Genomic DNA, 12,307 nt, shown 5'->3' on the forward strand with positions numbered 1-12,307 from the left:
TAATATATTACACTGGGCTCTTGACATAGGTGCAAAACATTTGCTCTATTAGCAGAATCAGCCTCTTGAATGATGAAGGGTCTCCAAATGCAGCTTTCATCAAGTCCAGATATTTTGGACTATAAATCAGGAGAAATTTTTATTCTATTTGCATTTAAAGGTGAACCTACCTAATTTGCTCTTTCCGGAACAATAGATCAACTGGGAACAGTCTTCAAAATCCACACTTCTCTGAGTTTTGCAGTGCTATTCTCCAGTAACGTGTACCAAAATGCACATACTATGCATAAATATACATCTATTAGTGAAACTAGCATGTAAAATTGTCTATAATTGTGTATATTAGTGGAAATCAGCACTACAATGCTGATGAATTTTCATGAGGACTTTTTAATAATTGCAAACTGTTGTGGAAATGTGAAAACTTAAGATTGGAAAAGTCAGCATTATAATAAAAAGAGTACAGAGGATTTCCACCTCATTATTAAGATTCCCACTTCATTATTATAAAAGATTCACTTGTTGGGTCTTTTGAAGCTGTTTTCTGGGGATGAGAAAAGCTGTCATGCATCATCCACCATTAAGCTAACCTTGAGAAGTTTGATTCAAAGCAAGACTGACGCTTGAAACAGGCATGATTCAAATGAAATGTGACGTTACGATACCAGCTGCTCCGCTGTCAGGCAAAAGAGGCACATAGCTTAAATAGCACCTTTCGTTGAAGATGGTCTAAGCTTTTTTTCAAATATCTGAGCCTTGGGCGAAACATTTTAGCCTTCCTTAGGAGTGTTAAATGTAGTCAGGTGCAGAATTGTGGGGTCTGGAATCTAAGGTTTTGATCATAGGACAGGGATGGTCAATGTGGTGCCCTCTAGATTTCGTGGGACTCCAGCTCCAGCCAGCAGCAGCCAGCATGGCCAATGGCCAAGAATGCTGGGTGTTGAAATCCAACAATGTTGATTACCCCTGTTATAGAAGATAAGCACCACTATCAGTTTGCAAATGATGGTTGTGTGCCTCATTGTTTCCCCATTGTTTGACTTCCTGCATGCTGGCATCATGTACTTGGGGCACTTACCTGCATTAAAAATATATATATTATGATTGTCATTTATGAGCATCTCATGCGTATAGATCCACAATCAGTTTAAATGGTGCTTCGTGTTTTGTGGTGGCACTGAAATTCAAAATGGCATATGTGTCTCCGAAACACCCGCCCCCCAGGCAAGCCCAAACCCTCCCTGACATTTGAGCCTAGCATAGGAAGTTGAGTTGGAGCCACTGGTCTATCTAGATCAGTGTTACCTTCACTGACTGGCAGTGACTTTCTAGGGTTTCAGACAGCAAGACAATTCCTAGCCTGGTCTGGAGGTACTGGGGATTGAACCTGGGATCTTCTGTTTGCAAGGCAGAAGCTCTACCTATGAGCTATGTTGCTTCTCTGGTTTGTAATGGGGTTCCCCCCAGCTCCAGCAAGGCCGGCTGGAGTCATTCAGTCAGTCTTCCTTGCAGCCAAGCCCCTTTCTTTCCCCACTACACTTATGATGAAGAAGGGAATCCAGTGGAACAGAGGACTTCAGCAGCTTCAGAGGCCTAATTTTTAAGGCATGAGCACTACTCAAAAGTGTTCTTTGCTTTGGTGAAGCCTGGGAAATGGAGTTCCCAGTGCTCCATCTGGTACACAGGCTGAGACCCTCCCTGCCCGTGGACTGTCTCGCCTGAGTTGTGCATGCTCTAGATATCTCCCGCTTGGACTACTGCAACACACTCTACATGGGGCTACCTTCGAAGGTGACTCAAAAACTGCAATTAATCCCAGACTGATGACTGGGAGCGGCTGCCAGGACCACATAACACCGGTCCTGAAAGACCTACATTGGCTCCCAGTATGTTTCCGGGCACAATTCAAAGTGTTGGCGCTGACATTTAAAGCCCTCGGTGGCCTCGGTCCAGTATACCTGAAGGAGCACCTCCACCCCCATCATTCAGCTCGGACACTGAGGTCCAGCTCCGAGGGCCTTTTGGTGAGAAGTGAGGTTACAGGGAACCAGGCAGAGAGCCTTCTTGGTAGTGGCGCCCGCCCTGTGGAACGCCCTCCCATCAGATGTCAAGGAAATAAATGACGATCTTACTTTTAGAAGACAGACCTGAAGGCAGACCTGTTTAGGGAATTTTTAAATGTTTGGTGTTTTATCGTGTTTTTAATATTTTGTTGGGAACTGCCCAGAGTGGCTGGGGAAACTCAGCCAGATGGGTGGGGTATAAATAAATCATCATCATCATCAATTACTTGAATTGGGAGAGGTGCCGAAAACTTCCACTGCCCATGTTTCCTCTCCTCCCCAGAAACCACTTCGTTTCAGCTCCTTTTTATCCCAGTGGGGTACTGAGCCTAGAAGTAACCCCCAGTGGGAGATGGCTGGGGGGGGGTGGAGGGTTTTTTGGGGGGGGCATCATTTGCAGAGGAAGGTTGATTGCCCCCTCTTTTCTTCCCTTGTGCTGCACCTTAAATTGACCCCCACCCTTCCACATTGTGGGAAATTGGGACAACCTGTGTTATGACACATGGGCCCATGCCTCCTTTGCCCCTGACCTCTGCTTCTGAAATTATGTGAGACGCTTATTTAAATGAGTTTTGCCAAGAAATCCAGAATGCCTCAACATCTTGTTTTCATAAATGGTTCAGGGTGGAGAGCGGGGCGGCGTATGTCAACAAACAAAAGATCCGTATACGACATCCAGAGCATGCAAACTGACCACAAATCCACATTTTGAAGGGGTTTTAAAAATGTGACGTAAACACTCCAAGCTTGGTTGGTCCTGCTGGCTACAGGAATTCAGAGGCAGAGAGCAGAATGCCCTAGTGGTCAGGATTTGCCCCTCTTCTTTCTCAGCACAGAGTAGGAAGAGTTAGTGGCAGGAATTCTGTTGTACGTGTGCTTTTGGAACTCTGCATTTATTAATCTTCTTTAAAATAACATTTATTCTAAATGAAGAACAACTCCATGGAATGAGAATACAGTGAGATAGTAGACAACATTGCCAGAAAACCTGCCAGGGCCACCAGGGCCGTCTTAAGCATATGCGGTGCTGGGGTACAAAGATCCGCCCGGCTCCCCTAGGTTGCCCAGACTTGCTGACCTTTTTTTTAGGGAGGGAACCCCCAAAGTTGTTGACCTTTTGTTTTAGGAAATAGCTGTTTACCTTTAGAACGGTTGTGGGACACAGGAACTCACAGCGCCAACCAATGGGGGTGCCAGTGCCCCACACACAGGGGCGTATGAAGGTGGGTGCAGGTTCCATGCTGGGAGGGGCAAAATGTTGGGCGGCACAGTCGCCGCGCTGTCCACCCGCTGCCTCCCCCCCCCCAGCTGCATGGCGGCTGTTTCGGCTGCACGCACAGCACCCGGCGCGCTGTGTAATGTTGTGGGTGCTGCGTGATGCATCCTGTTGCGTGCGCTGAGCTGTGGGTTCCTCTGCTGGCTTTTCTGCTGTCGGTGTACGCTCCCAGAGCCGCTCAATGTGGGGTCCCAGCACAGAATGACGGGGAATGCAAGTGGAGGAAAGTTTTCCGGAGGTGATCTGCTCGCTCCTATTCATTGGGTTTTGTTGCTGCTGTTGGCACTGTTGGCGCATGGGGGGGGGTCCCATCTGGAGATGTTTCCTCTGCTGCCACTTGCATTCCCCATCATTCTGTGCTGGCACCCAAGGTTGGGCTTGGCGCATGCAACAGGATGCGTCGTGCAGCACCCACAATGTTACACGGTGCTCCGGGCATGGCGCGCACAGCCGAAACAGCCACCATTCAGCTGTGGCAAGAGCTGACAGCCGAGCGTAGCAGAGTGGTGGCTTGGCGTGAGTTCGGCGGTGAGCAGTGGAGCCTAGGGAAGAGCTGCCTGTGGCACTCCGACGGGATCTGCTCCGCTCGGCTGTCGGCGGCTCTGCCCCGGACTCCAACGCTCGGCCCCGACGCTCCAACCTTGGGCTGGCGCCCCTGAGAGCCCAGCACCAGGGTGCCGTGCACTCCTAGCGCCAAAGGTTAAGATGGCCCTGAGGGCCACTGTATACTTATTGATCAAATAGAGGTGGTCTGAGCCAAGCATCAGATAAAGGCAAATAAAGTCCTGCCGAGAGCCAGTGTGGTGTAGTGGTTAAGAGCGGTAGTCTCGTAATCTGGGTAACCGGGTTCGCGTCTCCGCTCCTCCACATGCAGCTGCTGGGTGACCTTGGGCCAGTCACACTTCTTTGAAGTCTCTCAGCCCCACTCACCTCACAGAGTGTTTGTTGTGGGGGAGAAAGGGAAAGGAGATTGTTAGCCGCTTTGAGACTCCTGAAGGGGAGTGAATGGCGGGATATCAAATCCAAACTCTTCTTCTTCTTCTTCTTGGACATGGATGCCCAGATGCTCTTATCAAGGATCCAATCATTGCCTTGCTGGATTGGATTAACAGTTTATCTAATCCAGCATTTTGTCTTCAACAGGGATTAAGAATAAAACTGTGAGCTACCATTATGCCTTTCTACAAACTTTTGCAGGAACACATGGACTACTGTGTACAGTTCTGGTTGCCTTACCCCAAATAGGATACTGTAGAGCTGTTAACAGTTCTGGGATCATAGAATTTGAGAATTGGAAGGGACCCAGAGGGCCATCTAGTTCAACCCCCTGCAAGGCAGGAATGTCAGCTAAAGAATCCATGACAGATGGCCATCCATCTTCTCCTTAACAATCTCCAGGGAAGGAGAGTCCACAACCTCCTGAGGGAGTCCGTTCCACTATTGAACAGTTCTTACTGTCAGGAAGTTCTTCCTGATTTTTAGTCAGGATCTCCTTTCTTCTAACTTGAAGCCATTGGTTCAAATCCTACCCTCCAGAGCAGGAGAAAACAAGCTTGTTCCCTCCTTCATGTGATAGCCCTTGAGATATTTGAAGATGGCCATCATATCTCTTCTCAGTTTCCTCTTTCCCAAGCTAAACATACCCAGCTCCTTCAACCGCTTCTATTAAGGCTTGGTTTCCAGAATCCTGGATCATCTTGGTCTTCCTCCTTGGCACACATTCCAGCTTGTCTACATCCCTCTTAAATTGTGGTGCCCAGAATTGGACACAGTATTCCAGGTGTGGTCTGACCAAGGCAGAATAGAGTGGCAGTATTATTTCCTTTGATATGGACATTATACTTTTGTCAGGAGCATAGCATGGGGAGGGTCTTCTGGGGCAGTTGCCCTGGTTGCATGGGGGTGTGTGTCTCTGTTCACGCTCCCCTCCCTGAGCCAGGCAGTAAAATGTCCTGAAGTCAGGTGAAGTTTAAGCTAGCATTTAAAGCATTCCATAGCCTTTGATGGCTCAGTTTTGGAATGCCTTAATTATTATTTCAGCTCTGCTTCTTTTGCTACTATAGTAGTACTCAGCTGCAGCCTTGGAAGGAGTTACAAAGGAATAAGGCGTGTTGCTTTACAGATAGGGAAACTGAAACTGAGGAGAGTGGAAGACGTACAATGAAATTCTGAGTTCTCGTGTCCCAGAGTCAATATAACTGTGACAGTGACGAAGTTTCCACCATCCTGTCTAGTTTGGCTCCTAGTCTAATGCTGCAGCCACTAATCCACATCACCCTTTATCTAGGGTTCATCTCAGTTTTTGCAGAGTGCATTCCAACAAGAAACAAAGGCAATGAAGGGGCTGCTTCAAAGCCAATGCCCTGTTTAAGGAGATAAAGGTTGCATTTTTTCTCGACAAAGTTAGTCCTCTCATGATAGGCCTATAATCAGCGGTTCGGCTCACAAGTGATAAGCGTGTGGGAGAGCTGAGCAGACCTTGCCTTGCTTTGCTTTTAAGGCTTTGCTAGAGGGAGTTGAAATCCCTCTACTTAAATGTTTCCAAGCAGGATGAACCATGCAGCACAACGACTGCACAGCCGCTGGGTTGTTGTGTTTGGAATACATATGCACATGCATGTGTTTGCTCTTCTTTGTTGAGGAAAATGCCACAGGTCAGTTCTGTTCTCTGCAGATATAATTCAGACAGGTTCGTTGTTATATGCAAATAGGATTAGAAGGACCCTAAATGGACTGATTTTGCTCATCCAAGAATGGAGCCTCTTTCTAAATTAAGCCAAAATATTTTAATCCCCCCAGAGTTCCTTTATCCTCTGCATCTGTCTTACACTGGAGATACATTTTTAAGATTTCTTTGTCAAAATTACTTTTCTCTCCCACCCCCACCCACCTCCCGCTTCCTCCAACTGTACTGCGGTGGGGTCAACAGAGTATGGTTTTACTCAGGCTGAGAAACATCTGAGATTAATCACGTACCCGCAAGCCGGAGAAAACCATCACAGAGGGTCTAATGAATCTTGACTGTTAGTCAGGCTGGAGAATCCCCTTACAGACAGTGCGTGCGTTCAAAATTAAAACAAAGCAAAATACCTCTTGTGCACTCTGGCTCTGTGAGGGAGGCAAGCTGTTCCATTTCACGACCGTTCAAAAGATGGGGGGTTAAAAGGGAGCCTGTCCCTGCTGGTGGCCAGGATTTTCAAGGTCCGACCCTTCACAACACTTGCTCTCTGGTGGGCAAAGATGCCACTGGCTCCTTCCATGCTGAGCACTGCGGCTCTGCAACTTATAAACACTAAGAGTCTGTGCAGCCACCATGGAGCAAGGAGCCCGCGTCTTCCTGTGTTTCAGGGCCCAGGCTAGACCTGAGGGCAACCAAACCTAGATCAAGGTTATGAGGTCGTTCTCTGCAGCTCAGGCTCCCTGAGGGCTAGGATTGCCCGATTCAAAGCAGGAGAGAACATTTAGTATATACGTTTTGCACAGAGTGACAAAAGCCAAGGCTGCAGCAACTTCTCCTGGCAGTTCCTTCCTTGTCCCTGTCTTCTATTCCTCCCCCAACGCTGCTGTGATTCATCAGGGCTCTATGCATGCCACACAGCAAGCAGGAGTGAGGAAGTGAAGGACAGCGCCAAGGAGAGAATGGGAAGGAGGCTGCCTCAACTCCTGTTATAAAGGTAAAGGTAAAGGTAAAGGGACCCCTGACAATTCCAGTTGTGAACGACTCTAAGGCTGCGGAGCTCATCTTGCTTTAAAGGCCGAGGGAGCCAGCATTTGTCTGCTTCTGAGGACAGTTTTTCCAGGTCATGTGGTCATGTGGACGTGCTTTCGAACTGCTAGGTTGGCAGGAGCTGGGACCGAGCAACGGGAGCTCACCCTGTTGCGGGGATTCGAACTGCTGACCTTTATATCGGCAAGCCCACAGTGGTTTAACTCACACCGCCACCCTGGTATAGCGACACCTGTGAGATTTAAAAGTCTATGTGTGTTCTGTGGTGTTGGGCAACCCTGCTGAGGTCAGTTGCTAGAATTGGAAACTCCATTGGTAACTTTATCCTCCACGAATAGGTCTAATCCCCGTTCAAAGCCATCCAAGTTGGTAACATCACTGCATCTTGTGGGAGCAAATTCCATTTGCTGCATGAGGAAATATTTTCTTTTCGTCTGTCCTGAATCATCCATAATTCATCTTCATTTGATGTCCCTGAGTTCTAGGGGGGGGGGGGTTTGCGGGGGAGAGACTTTTTCCTACCCACTTTCTCTATATCATGCATAATTTTATACATGTCTATCATGTCACCTCTTACTTGAATTTTCAAAAAGCCTCAAATGCTGTAACTTTTCCTTATAGGGCAGTTGCTCCATCCCCTTGATTCTTTTGGCTGCCCTGAACCTTTTCGAACTCTACAATATCCCTCTTGAGGGGAGGCGACCGGAATTGTGTACCTAGCGTTCCAACTGAGGTTGCACCATAGACATGGCAATCTCAGAGTTTATAACTTAGAGATATCCAGTCCACTAAGTATTAAGAAGTTGGTAATTTGAGGACTTGCCCTAAGGTCACATGATGCAGGCAGTTCCAGTGACCTATCTATTGCTGCACGTTTATCTTGGGGAAGGGCTGCGGCTCAGAGGTAGAGCACAAGATTTGCATGCTGGGTAAACAGTGCTGAGCTACATGGGCCAGTGGCCTGACTCCATATAAGGCAGATTCTTGTGTTCCTAGATCCTGGATGCTCTAGAGTCAAGCTGTTTCTAGCCATTCCCCATTCATCTAATCTGCCTGTGAAGCATCACAGACATGGTACAGTCATCCTGAGATTGCACCACCTCAGAATGCATGTAAAAGGGGAACTGTGTGTGCAAGCAGAACAAAACAGAACCAAAACCCCCAAAACCATTACAACTTGGCTATGCCATGCTAAAAACCTCTCTCCTTAGCAAGCAAACTTTCCGCAGGCAGAGATGCTGGGATTCCTTTCACTGGCCTTCTGATCTTTAGTCCTTAGTGTACACGCAGGCTATGCTTTTGATCTTTTCTCCAGAAAAAAGAAACCACGAGACTCAGAAACGTCTTATGTCTGTGCATATTTATTTTTTAAACAAAAGTTGGGGTTTCTGACCATGAATGTGAAGCTTCAAGCAAACCTCCCAGTACCATGAGGCCTGCAGTAAAAAGGCTCAGGTTGGCAAAACGACTGATGTAATAAACAGAAGCGGGCTTGTTTATTCAGACTGTTGGGCATCAGCTGAGGGTAATTTGCTGTACTGCCTGAAGAGCACAGCCTTTGCTGAACAGAAACTTGTAGGAAAGGCTGTAGTTTGCTCCTGAAAAGTCTCGTTTAATTCATACTTTAGTTGAGACAATTTTTGGTGGTGCGTGCCTCATTCTTAGTCCTCGAGATTTTGCAGTGCAATTCTCCAACCAAAAAATGTGTACAAAACTGTATACTGGAGGAAAAAGAGTGTCAAAATGCATATATTAGTGAAAACAACAAACAAAAATGTATCATGTTAGGGGGAATTGTTTGCAAAAATATGTACAGTCGTACCTTGGATCCTGAACGTCCTAGAACTTGGACGTTTTGGCGCCCGGACGCCACAAACCTGGAAGTGATTGTTCCGGTTTGCAAATGTTCTTTTGGAACCCGAATGTCTGACGGGGCTTCCATGGCTTCCGATTGGCTGCAGGAGCTTCCTGCAGCCAATCAGAAGCTGCAACTTGGCTTCTGAATGTTTTGGAAGTCGAACGGACTTCCGGAATGGATTCTGTTCGACTTCCAAGGTATGACTGTATGTTAATCAAAATGCCTGGCAAAGAGTTTTTTATTAGGAGAAATTTGCACAGGAAGGCTTATGGCTTTTCTTTAAAATTGGGAATTGATGTGGAAATGTGGAGAGCTGAATTTAAGATTGGAAAAACAAGAAAGGGACTGAACTGAACACAACAATATTCTAGGGAAGCAGTTTCCTGAGTGTGTGGCCAATGTCACGTGCTGACAGCTTCTAGAGCCACTGATTCAAGGAGCTGAATGCAAGGTGGAGATCAGTGGTGCACAAACGACCCCAGAAGGAGCAGGATATGTCCCTCACCAGAGGTACTACCCTGGCCCTAACACCTGGAGTGGAGTCCCTAAGGCCTTGCACACCTCCTCCTAGCAACTCCTGCAGCCAAGCTGGTGCCAAACATATTGCTCTGCTTATCTTTGCACACATCAACAAGGTTGAGAGGGGTGTGTGTGTCTGGTCATTTGGGCAGCCCAGGACCTCCATTCATCCTGTCCAGACTTGCGCCTCAAGAGAGGTCACTTCGGTGCTGCTAACGCAGCCGTTTGACTTCACCCCCGAATGCTCAGAAAGACGGATGCCAACAATTTTTGGAGGAATACACCTATATGAAGGAAGTTGTGGCAAAAAATGTGTGAATTCTCAAAATGGGCCTCTCAATAGCCCCTTTCCCACTTGAATTGTGGGAAGGGGACACCATGCTGGTTCTGGGAGCAGGGCATTGTTGGATGTCAGGAAGTTCTGGGGTAGTTTCTTTAGAAGGTGGATATTACTATTATTTTATTGGGGAAACAGTCATCCTTACCTCCCCATCAGCAATCTGCCATTTGTGTGATCTAGGTCATGGTCTCCTAATGAAACCATGTGTTTATGCCCAGTTTCCCTTGCTATAAATGAATTATGTTAAGTTTGCTGCTTTGGTCTGCCCATATTCTTGAGTTATTTCTAAAGTTGCTATTAAAACTGAGAGAATGCCAAAGCCAAACACAATTTCTTCTAGTATGGTAAGTTATTTTTGAACCATTACTGTCCTTGGAGCCATGGAAATAAATTCCATTGCCAGTGGGTGACCTACAGTGATGGGAAAAGGGACATTAGACATTGAAGACATTTCTCTTAACTTTTTTTCTGTAGTTTCTGTGCGACCAGAAAATAATACCTCTGATTTTAATGCTACAGAGAAGGAGTTCACAAACTTTCTATCCCCACGATCCGTTTGAGAGAGATGAAAATTACTGAGCACTGCCCATCGCAACATGGGGTGGATGTACACACAGGAAAATCCCCACTATAAATAAGTCATAAATTAAATTGTTATAACAAAGGGAAAAAACCCTATGTAAAATCTCATAGAAAAGTTCTATGCTCTACAGCACCATCTGGTGTTGTTTGTTTACAATGCATTTAAAATGCTGTTTTCTGAGTAATGTAGCTAAGTCCATGGTGGTGCAGGGGCAGGGCCAATTACAAAAAGGTGGCAGGTGGAGGTGGAAATTGGCACAATCAGCTCACAACTACAGATATCATTTTCTATTGACAACTACTCCCTCTTTAGTAACTGCTAAATTCTTTACCATAGTGATTTCCTTGTCGCAAAGCGTCCCGCAACTTTAGCTTTCCTCAGGCTAAGTACAGATACTGGCTCTGGAGGTTTTGTGACTTATCCTCCCTGTTTTAGGCAGAATTTGCTGATCCAAAGGCTTTAAAGTGGAGAAGCCCTTTTACTTTATTTTTTGCCCTCCCTCCCTCCCTCCCTGCTGCTTCTTTTTTTTTAAAAAAAACTCCCTGAACTACTCTTTCTCCTTTGGTACCTTTACATAGTGTGTGGGGAATTGCTGGAGCTGTCCTCAGTCCATGCAAAAGGCTAAGGTGCGCCCAGGGGACAGGGCAGGAGAGCAAGGAGGCACACCTGAAAGTGGCCTGAGATGACACACACACACTCAGTGCTTTTTTTCTAGAAAAAGAGGTGCAGGAACTCCGACCTTTTGGGGATGGACAACCCTAAGTTGTTGAGCCTTTTTTTTATATATAGAAAGGCAATTGTCATGATTGGCTTTGGAGTTATTGGAAGCAAAGCTGATCTTAAACTGTAGTAGTAGTTGTTGTTATTTAGTCGTTTAGTCGTGTCCGACTCTTCGTGACCCCATGGACCAGAGCACACCAGGCACTCCTGTCTTCCACTGCCTCCCGCAGTTTGGTCAAATTCATGCTGGTAGCTTCGAGAAGACTGTCCAACCATCTCGTCCTCTGTCGTCCCCTTCTCCTTGTGCCCTCAATCTTTCCCAACATCAGGGTCTTTTCCAGGGAGTCTTCTCTTCTCATGAGGTGGCCAAAGTCTTGGAGCCTCAGCTTCAGAATCTGTCCTTCTAGTGAGCACTCACGGCTGATTTCCTTCAGAATGGATCAGTTTGATCTTCTTTCAGTCCATGGGACTCTCAAGAGTCTCCTCCAGCACCATAATTCAAAAGCATCAATTCTTCAGTGATCAGCCTTCTTTATGGTCCAGCTCTCACTTCCATACATCACTACTGGGAAAACCATAGCTTTAACTATACGGACCTTTGTTGGCAAGGTGATGTCTCTACTTTTTAAGATGCTGTCTAGGTTTGTCACTGCTTTTCTCCCAAGAAGCAGGCGTCTTTTAATTTCGTGGCTGCTCTCACCATCTGCAGTGATCATGGAGCCCAAGAAAGTAAAATCTCTCACTGCCTCCATTTCTTCCCCTTCTATTTGGCAGGAGGTGATGGGCCCAGTGGCCATGATCTTCGTTTTTTTGATGTTGAGCTTCAGACCATATTTTGCGCTCTCCTCTTTCACCCTCATTAAAAGGTTCTTTAATTCCTCCTCACTTTCTGCCATCAATGCTGTGTCACCTGAATATCTGAGGTTGTTGATATTTCTTCTGGCAATCTTAATTCCGGCTTGGGATTCATCCAGCCCAGCCTTTCGCATGATGAATTCTGCATATAAGTTAAATAAGCAGGGAGACAATATACAGCCTTGTCGTACTCCCTTAAACTGTAGACACTTTTAATAATAACCCTCGGCGTGCTTAGTCATTTCCACAATCATTTTTGTCTGCTTTAACATTTTGCAATGTGCAAAGGGGGAATCGTATGTTCTCTGAGCAACAAGATGGATTGTATCCATTCAGACTTCCGGGTAAGTCTGCATTCGATATGTA

The 12,307-nt window shown here is 46.4% G+C and overlaps 1 protein-coding gene across 16 annotated transcripts in view; it reads left to right on the forward strand.

Annotated features, from left to right (window-relative positions):
* The window catches only part of CALD1 (caldesmon 1), a 178,266-nt gene that overhangs the window by 75,279 nt on the left and 90,680 nt on the right, over positions 1-12,307 (forward strand). The gene's annotated exons all lie outside the window — the stretch shown is intronic.

Source organism: Podarcis filfolensis (genome assembly GCF_964270895.1).
Source record: "Podarcis filfolensis genome assembly, chromosome: 10".
Taxonomy (NCBI): domain Eukaryota; kingdom Metazoa; phylum Chordata; class Lepidosauria; order Squamata; family Lacertidae; genus Podarcis; species Podarcis filfolensis.